Source organism: Gouania willdenowi, chromosome 6, assembly GCF_900634775.1.
Source record: "Gouania willdenowi chromosome 6, fGouWil2.1, whole genome shotgun sequence".
Lineage (NCBI taxonomy): Eukaryota > Metazoa > Chordata > Actinopteri > Blenniiformes > Gobiesocidae > Gouania > Gouania willdenowi.
This window is the reverse complement of record NC_041049.1, coordinates 47,516,197-47,522,180: the sequence shown is the minus strand read 5'-3', so window position 1 is coordinate 47,522,180 and position 5,984 is coordinate 47,516,197.

The window sequence follows — 5,984 nt, the reverse complement described above, 5'->3', positions numbered from 1 at the left end:
TATTACTCCCACATCATTCATTTATTTTACTTGTCTCTCTTCCTCATACTGTTGACATGGTCACATGGGACTATATGTGTGAAAGCACCGTTAGTGTCACTGTTGTATTAGGATTTTTCAGTGATCAGTTGCTACCATCTTGGGAGAGCAAAGTTGCGCATGTAGCTGCTGGGTGGGGCAGGCGGCGAGGGGGGCGGAGTTTTTATGACAGTGACATAACCAAAAGGTACCATTAGGGGGAGCGCTAAGCGCAAGGTACTTAGTTCTGCTTTAATGGTTTTTTACAAAATTTTCATAGACCTTACACCAGGGGTGCACAATACGTTGATCGCGGAGTCATTTTGTGTTGATCGCACACGTGGGCAGCTAGACGTCATAAATGAATGAGAACGACACAGTCACTTATTATAAAAATGAAACCTAACAAATCAGCTTTTGGCCTCAGGTTGAGGGGGCGCTAGCACACTAATCTGTTGATTTACAATCTTCAATAATAAGTAGAAGAAGACCCTCCTCCTGCCCCAAGCCGCTCCACACCCGCTCACACTGACCTAACCAGGTACTGTACACATACTATCAGCATCTTCAGACAACCTCCGTGTATGGAAGCCATTGAAGTTTTTCAAAAGAACAAAGTGAGCTACAAATACTGAAACATTCTGTGTGCGACCGACTGGCACTGCTAAATGTGTTTTTTATTGTGGGTCTTTGATGAAGTGAGCAGCTGTGTTTGGTGCTTTGCATTTTCAAAATAATTTTTTTCATTGCATTTAAAAAAAAAAAGTATTTCAATCAAACTCAGTTTTTAAGTGTTACTGTTTCAATATTATTTTTGTATTTGAATACAAATAAGTGTAACAAACTGTCAGTAGAGCTGAAGTGGGCTCTTAAAAACATTTTTAAATCCAAGTTAAAGGCACTCTTTTTCTCTACTGCAACTACATTTGCCAAGCCTGATTTATGTTCTTATTTATTTTAAAAAGGTTGAATGTTTTCTGATGCAATTTTTAATCATGTAAGGCACCATGAATTACCTTGGATATGAAATGCGCTACACAAATACATTTGCCAAGCCTGCCTAGCCTTAATATTGTACATTTTCAGACCCACTTATTCCTGTTTAGGGTCTGCCGGTGCCAATCTCCAGCTCTCATTGGGCGCTGGGCGGGGTACACCCTGGACAAATATTGAATAATTATTTTTTAATTGTAAAAGTATTAATAAATATAATAATTGTAACAGTAATAATCTAATTCTAATTATTTTCAATTATAACCACCCCCAACACAGTAGATTGTGAAAAGCTGTCTGTGGTAAAAAGTAGCTTGCAAGCTGAAAAAGTGTGTGCACCCCTGCCTTACACCATGGATGATTTCATTACATTTTGGAGGGGATGTAGATCAATGTACTGATTCTGCATCTCTCATCATTGACGATTAAAAATTATTGGTTCATAATTGACTGATCTTTATGAAATTGTATTTAGTTATGTCAGGTTGGTTCCTCAATTACCTTACAAAGTTTCACCTGGATCAGATCTGCATTGTACATTTCATGTATTGTTATTAATATCATTTTTTTCCAAGCCTTTAAAGAGTGAATGATCATGGTTCCATAATCCGGATCCAGAAAACTGCCATAATGTGGTGAAGACTATATTTGGTGCTTTTTGTAGGTTTGACTCTTTCAGTGCTCTTGTTAATTCTAAGACCTCACTCTCCCTCCACTTTCCACTCCGTCCTACGCCATGGTTGTTTTGGATGTTCACAGCAGTCACGTTGCAAAGTATCAGATATGTATAGGATTTTGTAGCATGTATGAAAGTGGCTTGGCTTGGATTTGAGCTGTTTAAACTGTTGTTAACTGATTGAATACAGGTCACATAAGGAGAAAAAAAAAATCGGATTCAGGACACATCTGCCTGTAGTTTGAATTGAGCCTTAGTGAATAGAGAATTTCTCAAACACCCTCCGATCTAAACATCTGCACTAAAATCCAAAGTGCTACTTCATATGAGAGAGTTGACATCCAAGCTGTTCATCACTTCTGAAAGTAGATAACTTTGCCGTTCAGTCATGTCCTCTGTCACTAAGAGCTCTTCTTCTAATATATCATTCTATCTCAAGAGAATGTGAACTGAGGGCAAGAGAGCAATTATAAAGCCGTTTAGAGCTAGAGTATGACACGTCCTTGTCATGTCTGACTGACGTCAAGGTATCTGGGAAATGCCACGGCCCCTTGAGGACTGTCAAGGGTGGAATCACTCTGGTGTGAGTCTTGTTCTATTTATTAACCTGAGTTGCAGTGTGAAGGACGTCTTTGTTTGTGAGTTCTTTGACTTTAGTGTGTGAGTCAGAGAGAGAGATGGTCAAAGAGAAAGATCAGGAATAACAAGCGCAAGGGCAGCAGGTTACAGCAAGTCTTTCAGCCTGCCCATTAAAAAGTTGATTGCAGTGCTTATTATTCAAAGCAACACACACCTACAATTTCTTTGTTGCACAAACTTTGGCCTTGTTTTAGGTAACTTGCAGAGGTTTCTTCTTCGTCTTGCATAGACATGTGAAAGGAAATCTATAGATTTCTGGTTAAATATTAAATAATGCATGTATAATGTTTTTTTGTTTAGGAAGTAACTGTAAGTGTGCAAAGCAATGGCTAAAGTATTTGGTTATTCTGTGATGTACCATACATACTGGAATTAGTTGCATCTCCACATTGAAGAAATAAAGTCTTGTCTTTTAAATGTGAACGATTTTAAAGGTTTGGATGAATTCCAAACAGTAAGAATAACAATAACTAACTAAAGATAGATCAATAAAAGGTTGAAATTGCTTCTCAAAAGTTTGTTTTGATCTCCATGGGAAACGGTCTGTTTATTGACATTGACAGAAAAGTTTACTGCATTACATTGTGGAGTCACGTAGATGGATGCATAAAAGTGTTTTTACTTCATTCTTCCTGTGATTTCTTCTGTTGGCTTGACACCATTTGTTCCTAATATTCCCTGTAATCTTACCTCACTTCATGAGACGTTCAATTTCTGCCGGATCTAGATCTTTCTGTGTAAGCCCCAACATAAACATCTACAGTTTATATTGCCACAACTTTCAGTCTGTGAAAACACCAAAAATATGGTGGGAAGTCACTTCAGCAAAGTCTTTTGGGGCAAACACAAGAAATCACATTAGGAACGATGTAAAAAAAAAAAAAAACTTCTACATCTACGGGACTCCACATCCCACAATGCAATGAGTGAAACTTTTCAGACAATGTCAATACGAAAGTGTTTTCAGTGAAGATCAAGACCAACTTTTGAGCAGCAATTTAAACCTTTTAATTTTATTTCTTTTTCCCAGCAAATGATCTTTGATTTATTGATTATGAGGCCGACACTGTGTCTTCACCAGGAAACTCTGGAGTAATAAGCAGTGTCACTGCGGGGAGAGAACTCATGCCTGGATGCTCTGGGCTGGGACTGGAGCAGCACAAAGCGCAACGGAACTTGCTGAGAGCCAAGGCTTTGATCTCAGGGTGAAGAATTTCTAGCTCAAGGTCTGCTGCTTGTGGGGTCAGAGCCCTATACTCAAATATTAACTCAGTACTTCCTCATTCCTTTGCAGGCACACAGATGTTCTCAAACAAATAAATCACTTTACCCGTTCACATCTCACGGGCAAGTTCCTATTGAATCAGTGCTTTGCGGCTGTGAAGCTGAGACATAGTGACATCCTTTGACACAGCCTCCTTTTTATTGGCTGCTAGCACTAAGAAACAGAGGTTGATGAAAGCAGAAAACATGACCATGATTTTTGAAACGTAAAAAAAAATGCAAAAAAAATGTAATTCCAGTATAAATGAGTCCCTTGCCAAACACTGGATACAGACACAAAACACACGGTGAAACATGAACATTTATGAGCTGTAATGATATTTAGTGTGCATCCCTGTAAGCTTCTTTCTCTACCTTCTTCCCGGATCTGTGTCTCTATGTTAGGGTGACCATATTTTGATTTCCATGGCAGTACTCAACGTTTTATGTTGAATCTACCATGTAACGACAAAATAAAATATTGTAGATAAATAAGCTGTTATTGTCCATAAGGTTTAAAAATCGATTCATCGTTTTATAACAAAGACTTAAAAACAATCTGAAATCAGTGGTGACTCAAGTCAATCACCTTTATTATCACATAGTATTATACTAATCTGTCCTAACATCTCCTCCTAGAAACTTAAACTATAACAAAAAAAAACTCAAAGCTTACAGATCATTAAATAGCCATTAAATATACGCTTCAATAAAGAAATGTGACCTTTACGTCATATAGGATAAGTAGAATCACTTTACTTTTAGTTTTATACATAAGGCTGACATTACACTGTGTTTTTTATGACATGAAGGCAGTCATTAAGTGTCGTTCGTTACCCTAACACCAACCTTAACCCTACTTCACTCCACTAGATCCCTCCACCTAACCTAAAAAATGCCAACATAGCTCCAAAGGTGTCATAAGTTAGCAAACAACACTTAAAGCTGCTGAATGTAAGTTTTTTTGGCATCATTTGGTCAAAAATCCATAATCATCTTTTAGCATATTGTAATCCAAAGTTATCTGAGTGAACAGTAAATATCTCCTCCTTCCTGGCTCTGTAAATGATATTTATAAATCCAGGAGTCTGATGCTGGATGTCAGCCAATTAGAGATCTTTCTACAAAGACGTGTGCTCCATAAGCTGTTTTGAGCATTATTATTGGCTTCTCGAGTGAAGTCAGGCGCGTTCACGTACCACCGGTAGTAAAAGTGAAATGACAGACGTCCAAGCAGAAGTCTCCATCGCAGCGTTAGACTCAACAGTTACACGGCAAATCAAACAGAAAAAGGCAGACCGATGTGGAGAAGAAACAGTTTAAAGGCACAAACACTTTGTGTCCTTGCAGATCCCCGTGACTGCGCAGGATCCGCCACATACAGTGGTTTCAGAGGGAGAAGGAGAAAAGACAGGACACATCATGCATAAGCCTAAGAGAAGCTTATTCACAGTGAAATCATTTTACAGTCTGAATGCAGAGTGATGGTTGCCAGTGTGCTCAGAGCAGCTGCCGCTCAGGCAACTGAGATCACAGCCGATTGTGTATGCTTGTGGCATGGACAAGCTGACGGCAGCAGCCGCTGCTGAGGGCAGTAACTACAGTGATACATGCATTCATGTCAGAGTCTCTAAAACACCAGGAAAATCTCCACCAATACAAGATAAAGTCCATCCATTTGTGTCAAGTCTCTGTTGAGAAAAAAGTTGCAAAGAGCGTTTTTAATTAAATCCACCGGCACTTGTGAATAAAATTATTATCATGACATGATACTGGCTGTAAGGAGTAACTTTCTCAGATATATTAAACGGAGTTAAGGTCTTTTAAAGTCACGTGTTCCAGAAATGCGTTCAGGGTACCTGGGAAACCCAGAAATGTTCATCTATTTATAAAATCCATCCAGACTTCAAAAGAAGACATGTCCGGGTAAATCCGAACGCATGGTCACCCTACTCTATGTCTGTGTGTATCTCTATCTGCGAGCACAGTTATCTTCTGGGCTGGGCCCTCCTCCTTCATACCCAGCGGAGTCTGATACAAACACGATATATCACAGGACATGCTAGCTCTGCTCGCTCAGTCGCTGACCTTGAGGTCATGTGAAAGCAGTGCACAACTTGTGTGAGTGTTCAAAGCAAAGCAACAGAGTATCAGGGCCTACCTTTAATTAGTTTCCAAGGGCTCATACTGACAAATCTGATGCAACATTTACACACTTACAAACAGGGCCGGCCGTCCTAACAGGCAACACAGGCGGCCGCCAAATTGCACCCCCCATTTTTTATTTTTTTAAATAATAATTAAAAAAGGCATAATAAATGTGAAACATGCCCTTTTCAATCACTGTACATGTTTTCTCTTATTTGAATATTAATGTTAAAAATCTGTAATTATA